The sequence below is a fragment of the Lepisosteus oculatus genome, chromosome 14 (genome assembly GCF_040954835.1).
Source record: "Lepisosteus oculatus isolate fLepOcu1 chromosome 14, fLepOcu1.hap2, whole genome shotgun sequence".
NCBI classification, from domain to species: domain Eukaryota; kingdom Metazoa; phylum Chordata; class Actinopteri; order Semionotiformes; family Lepisosteidae; genus Lepisosteus; species Lepisosteus oculatus.
The window spans coordinates 10,969,843-10,983,635 of NC_090709.1; the positions used below are offsets into that span (position 1 = coordinate 10,969,843).

General features: G+C 46.3%; 1 protein-coding gene and 2 non-coding genes across 3 annotated transcripts in view; 1 reads left to right on the top strand and 2 right to left on the bottom strand.

Moving 5' to 3' along the window:
* The window catches only part of LOC138242797 (zinc finger protein 271-like), a 683,123-nt gene that overhangs the window by 273,269 nt on the left and 396,061 nt on the right, over positions 1-13,793 (bottom strand). The gene's annotated exons all lie outside the window — the stretch shown is intronic.
* trnal-aag (transfer RNA leucine (anticodon AAG)) lies at positions 4,804-4,885 on the top strand. Its single transcript has one exon. It is a non-coding gene; the product is annotated as a tRNA-Leu (tRNA).
* trnat-agu (transfer RNA threonine (anticodon AGU)) lies at positions 5,898-5,971 on the bottom strand. The gene has a single exon. It is a non-coding gene; the product is annotated as a tRNA-Thr (tRNA).

Genomic DNA, 13,793 nt, shown 5'->3' on the forward strand with positions numbered 1-13,793 from the left:
AGTCCTTAATATGGGATAGTGAACTTTCAGGTATCCTGGGGAGGTAAGAAAACTGAAATGAAGGAAATACATATTTAAAGGGGGTGTAAGTCTTAAATGTGTTCTGTTACATCTGGGTGTTAACTGAATAGATTGTATTACTTATTGTGATTTGACACATGTCTGTCTCAGGAGACAGCAGAAAAATTGGGGAATTTGCAGGTACAGAAAATAACTTGAACTGAACAGGCAAATGTAAGGTTATGTTAAAGAAAAATAAACTTTGTCACCTTTTTAAACATGATTATTTAAGACAGTTTATCGGAACCGTATCTCTCCTCGATTCTGTGGCTGTGGTCCAACAGTAACGGTGGTGAAACAAGCAGAATGTGCGGAAAGAATTGGAGACGTAGCGGGAGACTCATCCAGTCGATAGAAGGGTTGTGTACGCTGAGAAGTGTAGGTTAAAAGCTTAACGAGCCAGGGAGGAGTCAAACCTGCAATCTTCTGAGCCAAAGTCAAACACATTATCCATTGCACCACTGGCTCTGATACCCTAAAGCCACCACTGTGAGCTTTGTGCTGTCATTAGTAATACTGTAGCACTCCGGTGTTCACAACAGCCCCCCACCACCAGGAACTCAAACCCAGGCCTCCTGCATCACTCAACAGGGACCTAGCCTGTTGAGCTAAAGAGCAATCTCCCTCAGTCCTGCGGCTGTGGCCCTGCTATTACATTGAAGGGCAGTGACATCACCGCTCTGGTAAGCCGGCTCTTACACACTCAATGGTGGCCGTATGCGTTACACTCTCCCCCGCTTAACTCACCAACCTCAGCAAAGGGCTATCCCATTCCACTGCTGACACCAATGTAACGCTCCAGGGTTCACATGGGCATCCTCGCCACTGCCACATCAGGTCAGTCCCCCACCGTCAGGGACTCAAACCCAGACCTCTGGCATCACTCAACAGGGACCCAGCCTGTTGAACTAAAGGGAGACCGTCCTTAAGCTCAAGCGGCTGGGTCCCTGTTGAGCTATGGTGGCAGTCACAGGTTTGAGTCCCCGACGGTGGGGGGCTGACTTAAGTGGCAATGGCAAGGGTGCCCGCCTGAACCCCCAACCATTACAATACTATACATCGCTCCAGTCCAAATTTTCTCAATTAGATTCACGTGTTTTCTACTTGTATTTAGCTACTAGGTCTTTCGTTTGGTCTGTTTTAAAAATAGCATCTCAAACGATTTTATGTTTCATGCTGAAATTCACACACGGGGGACGTCACATGAAAGACAATCACAGATAAGATGTTGCATTTAAAAAGAAATCCAGAGTGGCAGTAGAAAACAAAGCCTTATACACGAGATGCAAGTGCTCTACCACTGAACTAAACTGACAGGCACTTTTGCCTGCAGCTCTTTAATTGAGTTAGGGAGAGTGAAGGGTCTACACAGTGTACAATTTAAAGGTCGAAGCAAGACAATCTGATGCGAGGAGAATTCACAAAACGAGCCTCTGCTTTATCGTTTACTGAGCATTCAATGAACGTCTAAGTGAAAGACAAATTCACTATTTTCACTTTTTGTTTAAAGAACACTTTTATCACGTTCTGCACTCCCGGTGTTTAACGGTGTTCTTTTCTACACTCCTGATTTGAGGATCCCCAGCTAAAATATTTTTTAAATACAACAAAATTCCGATATATTGAATAGTATTTATGTTTACATTTATATTCACTCGTGCCAAAAGCTTGTGTTCTCTGCATATATCAGGATGTGGAAAGAGGCCCAATCACATCTGGAGTAGATAGTATTTAGGTCAAAGCTAATTCAAAGTGCATCTCTGGGTGTGTTTGAATTACCTACGTGTTTGACTGAAGGAAAAGCTCACGGTGCCATAAAAATTGACACTCATCATCTTTTCTTCTACATTCACAGGTTTTACGCTAAAGACAAAAAAAAAATTTTTGTCGTTTTCATGCCAGCTGGCACTAATTATTCTGCACTGACAGGGAAGATTAGTATTTTATCTATCGCAATATGTGTGGAATTTGTTTTTAAAAAAGTTGTTCCAGAAATGAACACTTCCATTAAAGTTAAGGCAGACACCTGTTGCTGTCCACAACGACCAACTCTGCATGGCAAGAGAGGAGAAAAGCACTGTGGTGATTTCAACCCAGAAACTTATTTACTAGACATGCACATTAACCAGCTAAGCCACAGCACCAACAGAGCACTATCCTTTTACAGCCTCTTAGACACACCGCTCTGAGATACCTGCGTTCTGTGTGCGCTGAGCCTGCTCGCTGAGCAAGTGATGAGAAATGGCTTTTATCTGGTAATTTCAAGTCCAAGGAGCTCAATATGCTTTTTATGTTTGACATCTTCAAGGAAAATGGTGAAATCGCAGGTGGAAGAGGAAAATGATCCTTGAGTAGAGGAAAGACGACCATCTTGAGTACTAACTCATGTCAGGAGGCTAACTTCTGGGATGAGGTGGTGGAGTGGTAAGGTGATGGACTACTAATCCATTGTGCTCTGCACATGTGGGTGTGAATCCCATCCTTGTGAAGTTCAGTAGTTGACAAATGTGCCTTTTTAAACTGGGTGTGCTTTCGTTTCGTCTTTCGCTCCTGTACTACAGCAGTAATATTTCTAGATGTGCATGAACATGGTATAGTAGGCTGACGGCAGGAACACGGGGTCCACAAGCAGTGACAGTATCAGAGGTGTCTGCGGTGTGTTGGTTTGTGAGCACTAATAAAATAACTTGCCGTGGAAGCACGTGTGCCTGCATTAATGCAGCTCCATTGAGCAGAAAAAGCAACACAAACACCGACTTGTCAACAGGAAGTTTCCGTAGCTGAAAACACAGCCATTGTGCTCCAGGTGAAGCTTGTGTCGCAGGATGTGGGTCATTGAGGCAGTCACGGGCTGGGATTGATTGGGTTATGTTGATTTGTGTTACAGGGTGTGGGTCATTGAGGCAGTAACAGGCTGTGATTGATTAGGTTATGTTGAATTCCAGGATGGTGTCAATGTTGCCTCTCACTCAAGGGGGTGACTGCAGTTGTCCCAATTAATACAGGAACAGTCAGTAAAAACAGTCAAACCCAAGTCGTTCAGGGAGCAATTAGGTATCGAGACTTGGAGGTGTGAGGAGTCGCTGAGCCAGTTTTAGCCAGACCAAGGGGTGAACTGATAAGGTTCCATGACACCTAGCTCAGCAGTCCCACACCCCTCAAACAACACAAGCTTCCTCCTGGAAAAATACTGGGCAGACCTGATTCTGACAGGGACAGTGGAAACCCCCCTGAAAGGGATTGGCTAAGGAGAGGGATAAAAAGACCTGAGACAGAACAGAGGGGGCTCCCGATTCCCACTGGATCCTGGAGACGACACAGGCAGCACAAGGGAAGCTGCAGAGTGCAAGACCCCGGAGGAACTCTGCAGAGACTTCTAATACCTGGAGGCAAGGATCTACTGGTTCAGTAACTGACGACAACGAGAGACATTGGCATTGAAACAGAGGTACTGTACAGACTTTTAACACCTGAAGGTGAGGAACAAGGAAACTGGCACAGCTAGCCGATTCAAACTGAGAGGAATGTAATACAGTCGCAGAGGATTTCTATTGTAACCTGAACAGAGACTGGGAAAATAGGACTGGGTGATACCCCTCTCCTCAAAGTGGGCCATCAGAGACTACAGGTACTAAGTAGAGACGTTCGAGTGACCTCTCTATAATATTTTACAGGAAAGACTGCTGCCCCTCTGTATTCATTATGACCCTGGGAAGGACCTTTTGCTGCTGTGAATTCTGTTTTCGTTGTGTTTTTGGGTGATAGTGCATGTGAATGTAGTTGGAAAATAAAAAGGGCACTTATACAATACAAATGCTTGTCGCTGGTCTATGTGTGCATTGGTGATTCTAGGAGATAAACAGAACCTGTGGTAATGTAGAGGGGCCCTAGCACCCCGTTTGTATTGCTAGGTGGTATAGTCGTACACGAGGCAGGAACATCCCTCGCCCATAGGGTTCACCTTACTGTGACACCTTCTTCATCTATGTTTTTTGAGTGCACTGCAAATGATCTTAGTATCGAAGTGCCGTCCCACATAACCGATCCGAACAGTCTGCTTTACAGAGGAGCACTGCCGGAGCTTATCGTTGGCAACGATTGCTGGATCCTTTGAATTCGACTGAACTATAGCACAGATCTGCAGTCCACCATTAGAATACTGTGGGTGTGCTGTATAAGCCATACCGCCCAAAATAGTTCTAAAACAGGAGAAGCATCCTCGTTTAGGAATGTGGTATAAAGTGAAATGGTCTGGGAAGAGTCCTACGTTTGAACAGTTCAAAATAGATGTAAAGGGGTATTTACGGACTCTTTCGAAATGTAAGAACAAGCTGTGCGGACTTTATCTTTATTTACCTTGTGTAATCGTTTTTCATAAAGTGTAATTGTATTATAGCATGTGCCCCTGACGATTTTCTTGATATGTTATATGTGCTCTTGTTTGTGTTGTATGTAGTTTTGTTGTTCAAATAAAACGTAAAAGACACAACTTTCTGGATGCGGCTGCTGTAAAAATAAAATGACATCAAGGGTGCTGTACGCAGAGGTCTGAAACCTGCTCCACAGAAGATCTTTATCCAGAGGTGTTAAAGAAGTCGAGATCTCGCTATGAGAGGGGAAGCATCTCAGAAAAAGCAGGTGCAGTCGGTTCCACGGTCATAACGCCACTAAATCGGGCGACAAGAGCAAAACCCACCCGGCTTCCTCTGGGCAAGTAATGAGACAAAGAGACAGCACACAGCGGGTAGTGTGGCCGAGCGGTCTAAGGCGCTGGATTAAGGCTCCAGTCTCTTTGGGGGCGTGGGTTTGAATCCCACTGCTGCCAGGTGCTCCTGTTGAGATGCCCTTTCAGCTGGCTTCAGACAAAAGGGAGGGAACTGCTTTTTGGCAGTCTCTCGAGAAACTAAGCAAAGTGTTTAAAGATACTTTCTCAGCTTGACATCAAGGCACAAAACAAAAACCTTCTTGCGTCCTCTCAACCCAAAAGCGCTTTGCCACTTTTTGCGTTATGGAGGGAACGACGTCTGCCCAGATCACTTTTGTGTCAATGCAAATCGTAGTGTGCCCTCCGTTTTAATGTTGGCTGTGCTGGCGTGCTGCTTCTGTCTGTGAAACTTGAATGTTCTGCTTCTTCACACCAAACCGTCGGCGGGGGTTGAGCTTGTTAAATCTTTGCGCATAGCGCTCCTTTGGAAGTACTTTGTCCAAGTTCAAAAGCGATCGTGGGATTTACTTCATGCGTGCAAAAAGCATGCCTCGCACGACAGATCTAAATGGGGAATGGAGCCTGCTTCTTGCTGTTTTTCCTGTGGTTGCAGTTACAAAGTTGATCGTGCTTTCACATTCTGTTAACAGTATTCACTGGCTGAGCTTTATCAGTTGGTACGTAAAGGAATCTCTGCTTCGGTTCCAGAAAAGTCATCTGTAGTGTGTTTTTTTCCGTGCCCATGGCAGTCTTTTAAAGCTGGTAGTAATGGCGGCGAAGTTAATTTTTTATCCTCTTTAAAAGAATAAGGACGGGCTGGGGCGAGCTCCATTTACCACTCTTTCAGCTAACCGCCGAACTCGCGAACTGATTACACTGCAGAGCCACAGGCGCCTCGCTTTTCTCCATTCTCTGGGTCAGGGTGAAAAAAAAACTTGCTGGTATTAGCTGGCCTGCTGGGAGCACCTCTTCTTCACTGATAAGCAAGATTTGTGTTTCATCTTTCGCAAGCTGTATAGATTTCTTTCAAAACAAGTTGTTCCAGAAAGGAAACGAACACTTGCATTCACCTGAATTAAAAGGCATGGGATTTGCCCATAAGGATAAATTCTGTACAGTAAGACAGGTAGAAAGGCACCGCTGGGAATCGGACCCAGGATCTCCTGTTTACTAGACAGGCGCTTTAGCCAATTAAGCCACGGCGCCAGCAAAGTGCTGTCCTTTGACAGCCACTTGGACACGTCTCAACTGCTCTGAGACATCTGCGTTCGGTGTGCACCGAGCCTGCTCGCCTTGCAAGTTGCCTCATTTACATGCGATAGCTCCACCACTAAGAGAAAGGATGAGAAATGGCTTTTATCTGGCACTTTTCATGTCAGAGGATCTCAATCTGCTTTCCGTGTACAAGAGGATGTCCAACTCATGTAGCTAAAGACGTAGACGACAGTGCTCCACTGAAATCTTGATCTCACAACCCTCGGCATGACTCCGCTGTGTTCTGCTTTAGACAAAGGGGGGAAAAGACTTCTTTCATCACACGTTTTGCACTGTTTACGGTGTTTGCAGTGCTCTTTCTTAAATGAAAACCAGGAATCGGCACCATATGAGGTGAGACTAGATAATATTGGATCAAGTAGCCTCGCCATTCCATGCGTGACGTGAGCAAAGTGTAATTCCTGTCTTTATAGTGTGCTTGTTAGAGACTTAGCTGGCACCCAGAGCGCTTTAAATCCGGGAGTCAGCAGCCCAAGACAAGAGAGTTTCCTTCGTCTATGTTTTGTGCGTGAAGGGGGAAACCATGCGTGTGCTGCAAACAATCTTAGTATCGAAGTGCCGTCCCACATAACCGATCCGAACAATCTGCTTTACAGAGGAGCACTGCCGGAGCTTACCGTTGGCAAACTGAAGACCAGGCTGACCTCTTCTGTGACTCTTGAACACTGAGTCTCAAGGTTGTGAATTCAAGCTCCACGCTGGCGGGAAATTCCATAGGTAATGATCACATTTTCTTGCATGCTTCTGTAGGGTTTGGGCATTTACTTGGACAATTATTAATTGTAGCAGTAAATCACAAAATTGATTCTTTTGATGGCTTTACAATCCAACCATGCGATATAACTCAAACAACGCACAAACACAAGTACTAATACACGAGGATACATTTATTAATACATAGAATGTGCATATAAACAGATCTTATCGAGAGGGTTATCAGAATACAAAAGGTATATATTCAGTCAGTTACAAAGAGTTACATATATCAAGAGGACATACATTCAGTATATCAATCATTTAGACCGTTTCTTAATTGAACTTGGTTATAACTTCTACATTAGATACTCAAAACAAGTACATAACTCTTAGGAATTAAATTGATATCAACTGGTTGGGATAACAATTGAATTCTCGAGCAGTAATGCAGTGAAGTTGAATACTCATCCAATCTCTGGGGATTCAGATCTCCTGCGGGCACAAAGAAACAGTTTCAGGCTGTTGCTGTCCAATCAGTGCTCTCTGGCTCGGTGCCAGGCTGTGCTGTGCGGCTTGCGACGGTGCGCTGCTGATGCTCACTGACCGGCTAGTTAGTGTTGGCTTTAACTAGCAAAGTTTGCGCACAGGAGAAAAGATGACTGTGGGTCCCAGCAAGTCAGGAAGAGGACCGGTTCGTTCCTGATGAAGAGCTAGTTCTGAATAGTGATTCAGCTCTCCACAGTTCTGACCTGTTCACGAGGCCTGCTGCTGGTGTTAACCTCGGGTGGATCCTCTGGTTACTCTCTGGCAACCTCCGCTCTCGACTCTTAGAACAAAGGAAAGTTCTGGCACTCGAACACACTGGCTGTTCCGTGGTATTCCGGGTTGAGTCTCAGGATGGTCAGGAGGAACGCTGCGAGAATGTCCTGCCCTTGGGAGCCTTCTGCTCCTGGGCCGTCCTGCCCTGGAATTCTCCTTTGAATTCCCTTTAGAAAAGTCCACAGAATTCCACCAGGCCCTCTGTGTTGCCTGTTTTTACCTGGAGGAACTTCAGCTCATTGATTGGCTGAAAGTTCCATGGGCATCAGAGTCCCACGTGGGTTACTCGGCCCTACCAGTCCCTGATTGGTTGATTAAGGTGAGATATGAGTCACTTACTCCTGACACTTAGGAATGCAGTCCAGATGTCCATCTGGCACTCCCTAGACAGATAGGCACCAATGGATGACCATTGATAATGATAGCCAGGCTTAGCTAAGTGCATCCCCCTTTGGGAGCTGTCCCTTATCAAAAGAAAACATCTTTAAATCAGCCTGCATGAAAAGCTTCTCTGTGGTGCACCACAGAGATGAAGAGAGAGATGGGGCCTCATTTGGGAAAGCACAGCAACACTTAATTCTGTCTTATTAACAAGCATTGCCGCTACATATCCCCCCTTTTTGAAGGTCACGAGGTCCTGAGGCGTTGTTGCCTTCAAAACAAAACAGAGTTAAGTGATGTCCCTTGCCATTAGAACATTAACCTTAAATGTCCACATTACTCCTCGAGAATTCATACAGGAACCAGCATTGGGAACAAACAGGATGAATAACATCTGGAGTACGTATAAACAAGGTAGGAGACATCATCTCAGTCTAGGAATTACACATCAGGAAGTTCACTGTCAGTATCTGATACCTCTGTAGTAGATATTTGGGGAGAAGTCACTTCCTTTCTTTTGACATTCTACCTTTGAGTCATTCGTGCTACCCAGAGTATATCTTGATGTAAGAGTACAACAGTCAGAGTACACTGTCAGTCATGATCCAGCTACCCGGCAGTAGTGTTACAATAACACCAGTTCCTGTTCCCAGCCCCCCGATAAACCACAACACCTGTGTTGGGTATCTGCTAGGGTGGTTTGGAGGTTTGTTCCATTAAAGCAACCTCTTCAGGGCTTACTGTTTCTTAGATTTCTATCCAATTCAATAGTGTGGCACCTGAAGGCATCCACGACCTCAAGTTTGGTCTTATATTGTCTGGTTACAGACCGTACAGTGTTAAGTTCAAGCTGTACTATGGCCTCCTCGGGAACTTGCAGGAAAACTGTTTGATTAGGTAGCTGCATTGCAGTAGCTGTATCATGCCTGTCACAAGTCATAGTGTCAGTTAAATGTGGTGTGCTGACCAGCCATTTACTTCCCACCTGCACTTCATGGGGTTCATTAACCTCCCTCTGCTCGTTAGTAGTTTTACACCCTTCATTGGTGAATCGTTTAGACACAGCCAATGGATAGCTTTGGTAGCCATACCCATCTCAAGATTTGGAACCAAATTAAATCTTGGATTGCCTTCTGGGTGAGCTATGAGCGATGGGGTTAATGTCACATACTCCTCTACTGAGAAGAGTAGAATCAAGTGGGTTGGGATTTGTGCCATGGTTAGACTGGCTACAGTGGCACTAAGCCCCCATAACAGGTCTTGTGTCAACATTCTGGCATGTTGCACACAAGCATAAACCCATTGTATAACACTGGCAATCATGTCCACTGGTTGGGGGATAAGGTTTAACCCTGTTGCATAGAAAGTTGCCTGTAGGGTTTTCCCTAAGCTTTCCAGCCTTTGCTGCTGTCGATACAGTCTGTCACTACCCTCTGGCATCTCTGACACCTGCCTTCTTGGGGCAGTCAGGGTGAGAGTGCCAGTAGCACACAAACCTACCAGAAAAAGCAAACGTGCAACAGTGGTGGCAGCAATCAGTCCTCCCAAAAGTCTTTTCAGGTGGCTGATCCCAGTCATCTCCTTCTGAGTGATTGTTGCCTTTCTAAGCTGGCGCAGCATGTACATGGTGTCTTTCTCAGTATGCCATGTGGCATCTTGGGCACCAACATCCTGGAAATCTGGGGAGATCTGACGCAGCTGCTGATGCTGCTCCTCCTTTTCCAGGGCATCTGCTTTTTCAATTTGTTCATGCCTGTGCTCTAGGAACCCTGCAGGGGGTGGTGCAGCGGTGGAGCATGCCTGACCCTTGGCTGAGTGGTCATCTGGAGCACCTGAGTGATCTGGGATTGTTATCCCATATTCACTGTTCAGGTCCACCCTGCACACCTCCTGATTGAGGAATCCCTCTATCGGTATGTTTACAATCGTTCGCTGGGCGTGGGTGTAGGACACCTGCTCGCTCCCCCCTTCCCTCGCTAGGGGTTTAGGGAGCTGCCCCAGCACTGGGATAGCTAGTTCACTGTCTTGGAACTCGCTATCACCCACCAGGCCCATGTCAGTGAGGGCGGGGATTCTGACACCCCTCTTTGCGATGTCCTGCACTGGCAGGCGGGTGGCTTGACCATCCAGCTCCAGTCTGGGTGAACCACTGTTGGTCAGACTCAGACTGACAGACTGGGCTGGTGGCTGTAAGAAAACCAGCTCGGCTTTCATTCCCTGTCCCTTCCTGGGGACTGGGTGTGTTGGAAACCCTGCTGTCAAGGCAGGAACAATCAGGTCAGTCTCACTCACTACCTGGTAGTTGTGAGAAATAATGTTACCTGGCTGCAGGTTCCCTGGGTCACAGCAGAGGAAATCGGCATCTGGGATCAGGTGTGTCCACAGCGCAGTAGTCTCAGCGTCCAGCTGGACCTCCTGTCTAACCTGTGAATATTGCACCAGGGGCACCTGGTGGTGGCCCTGTGACAGCTGCTCAAGCAGATCCTCACTGATAGAGGACCTCTCAGGGCTAAGGCGAGGGCTACATCACCAACCTGCTCTCCTGCCATCAAGATCCCTTCCACCACTGCGAGGTGGTGGTCCTGACCCCTCTTGGGTGCCAGGGTGCAGAGGGAAAGCTCCTTTTCATCGCCAGGTGGGGAGATCTGCTCCTCTTTAGGGATGTAAAAGGGGTGTGCTTTACCTGGTGGATCAGGCGGCTGCTCGGAGCACTGCTCCTGTGGCAGGGAGGCTGTTGTGACCTCAGCCGGGACATGACTTCCCTGTATATCTGGGGAACAAGAAAATATTTGTATTTCTTGTCCAGAGGGAACAGAAGGAATCTCCGCATTGGCTTCTATGTTCGGTGGGCACTGTGTGAGCACAGTCTGCCTCTTGGCCCCCCTTTCCTTCTGTACAGAAGGCTTAGGAGCCTTGACCTATTTCCACACTTTGCCTTTCTGGTGATCCACCAAAGGTTCCTCTCTGAGTCGCATGCCCTTTTCTTTTTCAACCCGTTTGAGCTTGCTGTGTGACATCAAACACCTTTCAACCTCAGTGTCAATCAGTGTCTCACTGTGTAAGACATCTCCCATGGCAGCCTTGAGGTAAAAGCTTCTTGCGTTTCCTCTGTGTTTTACTGCCTGCTCTGTGATTTCAGGGGTGGAGTCAGCACTCGCTGGGGAGTGGCTGACCTCATCCAGGCAGGAACCCTTCCGCTCAATCAGATAGACTGAGGGAGGGAGCTTTATCTAACCCTTTCCCTCCCCCGGTGTTCTCATGACACTTAGAACGCTGGGTGCGGTCCTGTGTGCCTGCTTTGGAATGGGGCTTAGCCAGCTCAGGAGCCTGTGCTCCTTCGAGCAGGAGGGAATTAAACCTGCTGGCTCTGACAGCGAACACAGTTGCTTTAGCAGCTTTTTGCTTAGAGCGACTTTGGACATCATACTCCCAGGCTTTCTGCACGAATCTCTTAATATCAGTCATTTTCATGGTCTGTGCATCTGTATGCATTAAGATCATCTTTCTGATTGATGGGTGGAGATTCGCAATGAATAAACCCTTGAAATGTGTGTTCTCTTCGCAACCCTCATCATTTCGCCCTGCAAAATAAGTTCGTCTATGTCTCTCGTAATATTCGCAAGGGGACTCTGCTCTCTCGTGCTTAATGTTAAGGGCGGTGGCTATCGCAGCAGTTGTGTCAATAAACGCACTGTATTCTTCGATAAGTGCTTGACACAGCTCCTCAAAATCATTACAGACTTCTTTCATCTGCCTAGCCATCCACTCATGTACAGCTCTGCTGGTAGTTTTCCTGACCAGAAACACTTTCTCCTGTTCTGTGGCGTTTGGTAGGTACTGCAGGGTATACCTGAGGTCTTGAATATACCTCTCGATATTATTCTCTGACACTGTGGGGTCAAATCTCTCTATGTCCTTCGCTAGCTCTCTCAGAGAATGGAGGTTTATTCTCCTAGCTTCTCCGCTGACGGAGATATGGCAGAGATGGTGGTCAGACCTGTCGCTGCTAGAGAGAGTGCTTAATAGCGACTCGAATTCAGACCTTTTAGCAACCATCGTTAAACTTAAGAGTATTACTTTTAAGTACGAAATCACAGTTTTACCACAGAAAACCACAAGATCAAGTATGCAATCAACCCGGTAGATCGCAAAAGATCACAAAACAATCAAGCACTGCTTAAAGAACAAGGGGAACTTTTTTCCTTTCGGCTTTCAGCACACTGTATTGTCGTGTATGAAACCCGCGGCGTTTTATGTGAATTATTTCGCTTGGTTGACTCATTTCATTCTTGCCATAGCCCACCCAGGGACGCCAATAAAAATGTAGTGTGCTCTTTGAAGGCACCAGTTCTGTAGGGTTTGGGCATTTACTGGGACAATTATTAATTGTAGCAGTAAATCACAAAATGATTCTTTTGATGGCTTTAGAATCCAACCATGCGATATAACTCAAACAACGCACACACACAGGTACTAATACACGAGGATACATTTATTAATACATAGAATATGCATGTAAACCTAACAGTTCTTATTGAGAGGGTTATCAGAATACAAAAGGTATATATTCAGTCAGTTACGAAGAGTTACATATATCAAGAGGACATACGTTCAGTATATCATTATATTCATTATATCAGTATATCATTCATTTAGACCGTTTCATAAATGAACTTGGTTATAACTTCTACATTAGATACTCAAAACAAGTACATAACTCTTAGGAATTAAATTGATATCAACTGGTTGGGATAACAATTGAATTCTCGAGCAGTAATGCAGTGAAGTTGAATACTCATCCAATCTCTGGGGATTCAGATCTCCTGCGGGCACAAAGAAACAGTTGCAGGCTGTTGCTGTCCAATCCGCGCTCTCTGGCTCGTGCCAGGCTGTGCTGTGTGGCTTGCGACGGTGCGCTGCTGATGCTCACTGACCGGCTAGTTAGTGTTGGCTTTAACTAGCAAAGTTTGCGCACAGGAGAAAAGATGACTGTGGGTCCCAGCAAGTCAGGAAGAGGACCGGTTCGTTCCTGATGAAGAGCTAGTTCTGAATAGTGATTCAGCTCTCCACAGTTCTGACCTGTTCACGAGGTCTGCTGCTGGTGCTAACCTCGGGTGGATCCTCTGGTTACTCTCTGGCAACCTCCGCTCTAGACTCTTAGAACAAAGGAAAGTTCTGGCACTCGGACACACTGGCCGTTCCGTGGTGGTCCGGGCTGATTCTCAGGATGGTCAGGAGGCGCGCTGCGAGAATGTCCTGCCCTTGGGAGCCTTCTGCTCCTGGGCTGTCCTGCCCTGGAATTCTCCTTTGAATTCCCTTTAGAATAGTCCACAGAATTCTACTGAATCCCACTGAATCTTACTGAATCTCCCTGAATCTCTGTGTTGCCTGTTTTTACCTAGAGGAACTTCAGCTCATTGATTGGCTGAAAGTTCCATGGGCATCAGAGTCCCACGTGGGTTACTCGGCCCTACCAGTCCCTGATTGGTTGATCAAGGTGAGATATGAGTCACTTACTCCTGACACTTAGGAATGCAGTCCAGATGTCCAACTGGCACTCCCTAGACAGATAGGCGCCAATGGATGACCATTGATCATGATAGCCAGGCTTAGCTAAGTGCATCCCCCTTTGGGAGCTGTCCCTTATCAAAGGAAACCTTAAATCAGCCTGCATGAATAGTTTCTCTGTGGCTGCACCACAGAGATGAACAAAGATGAACTTAATTCTTTCTTATTAATAAGCCTCGCCGCTACACTGACATTTGCTCTGCTTTAAGTAATCAATGAAGAACACAATGTGCTTCACTAGACTCCGGTCCAAACAGGATTAAAAGCCAGCAAGTATACCTTTTCAAAT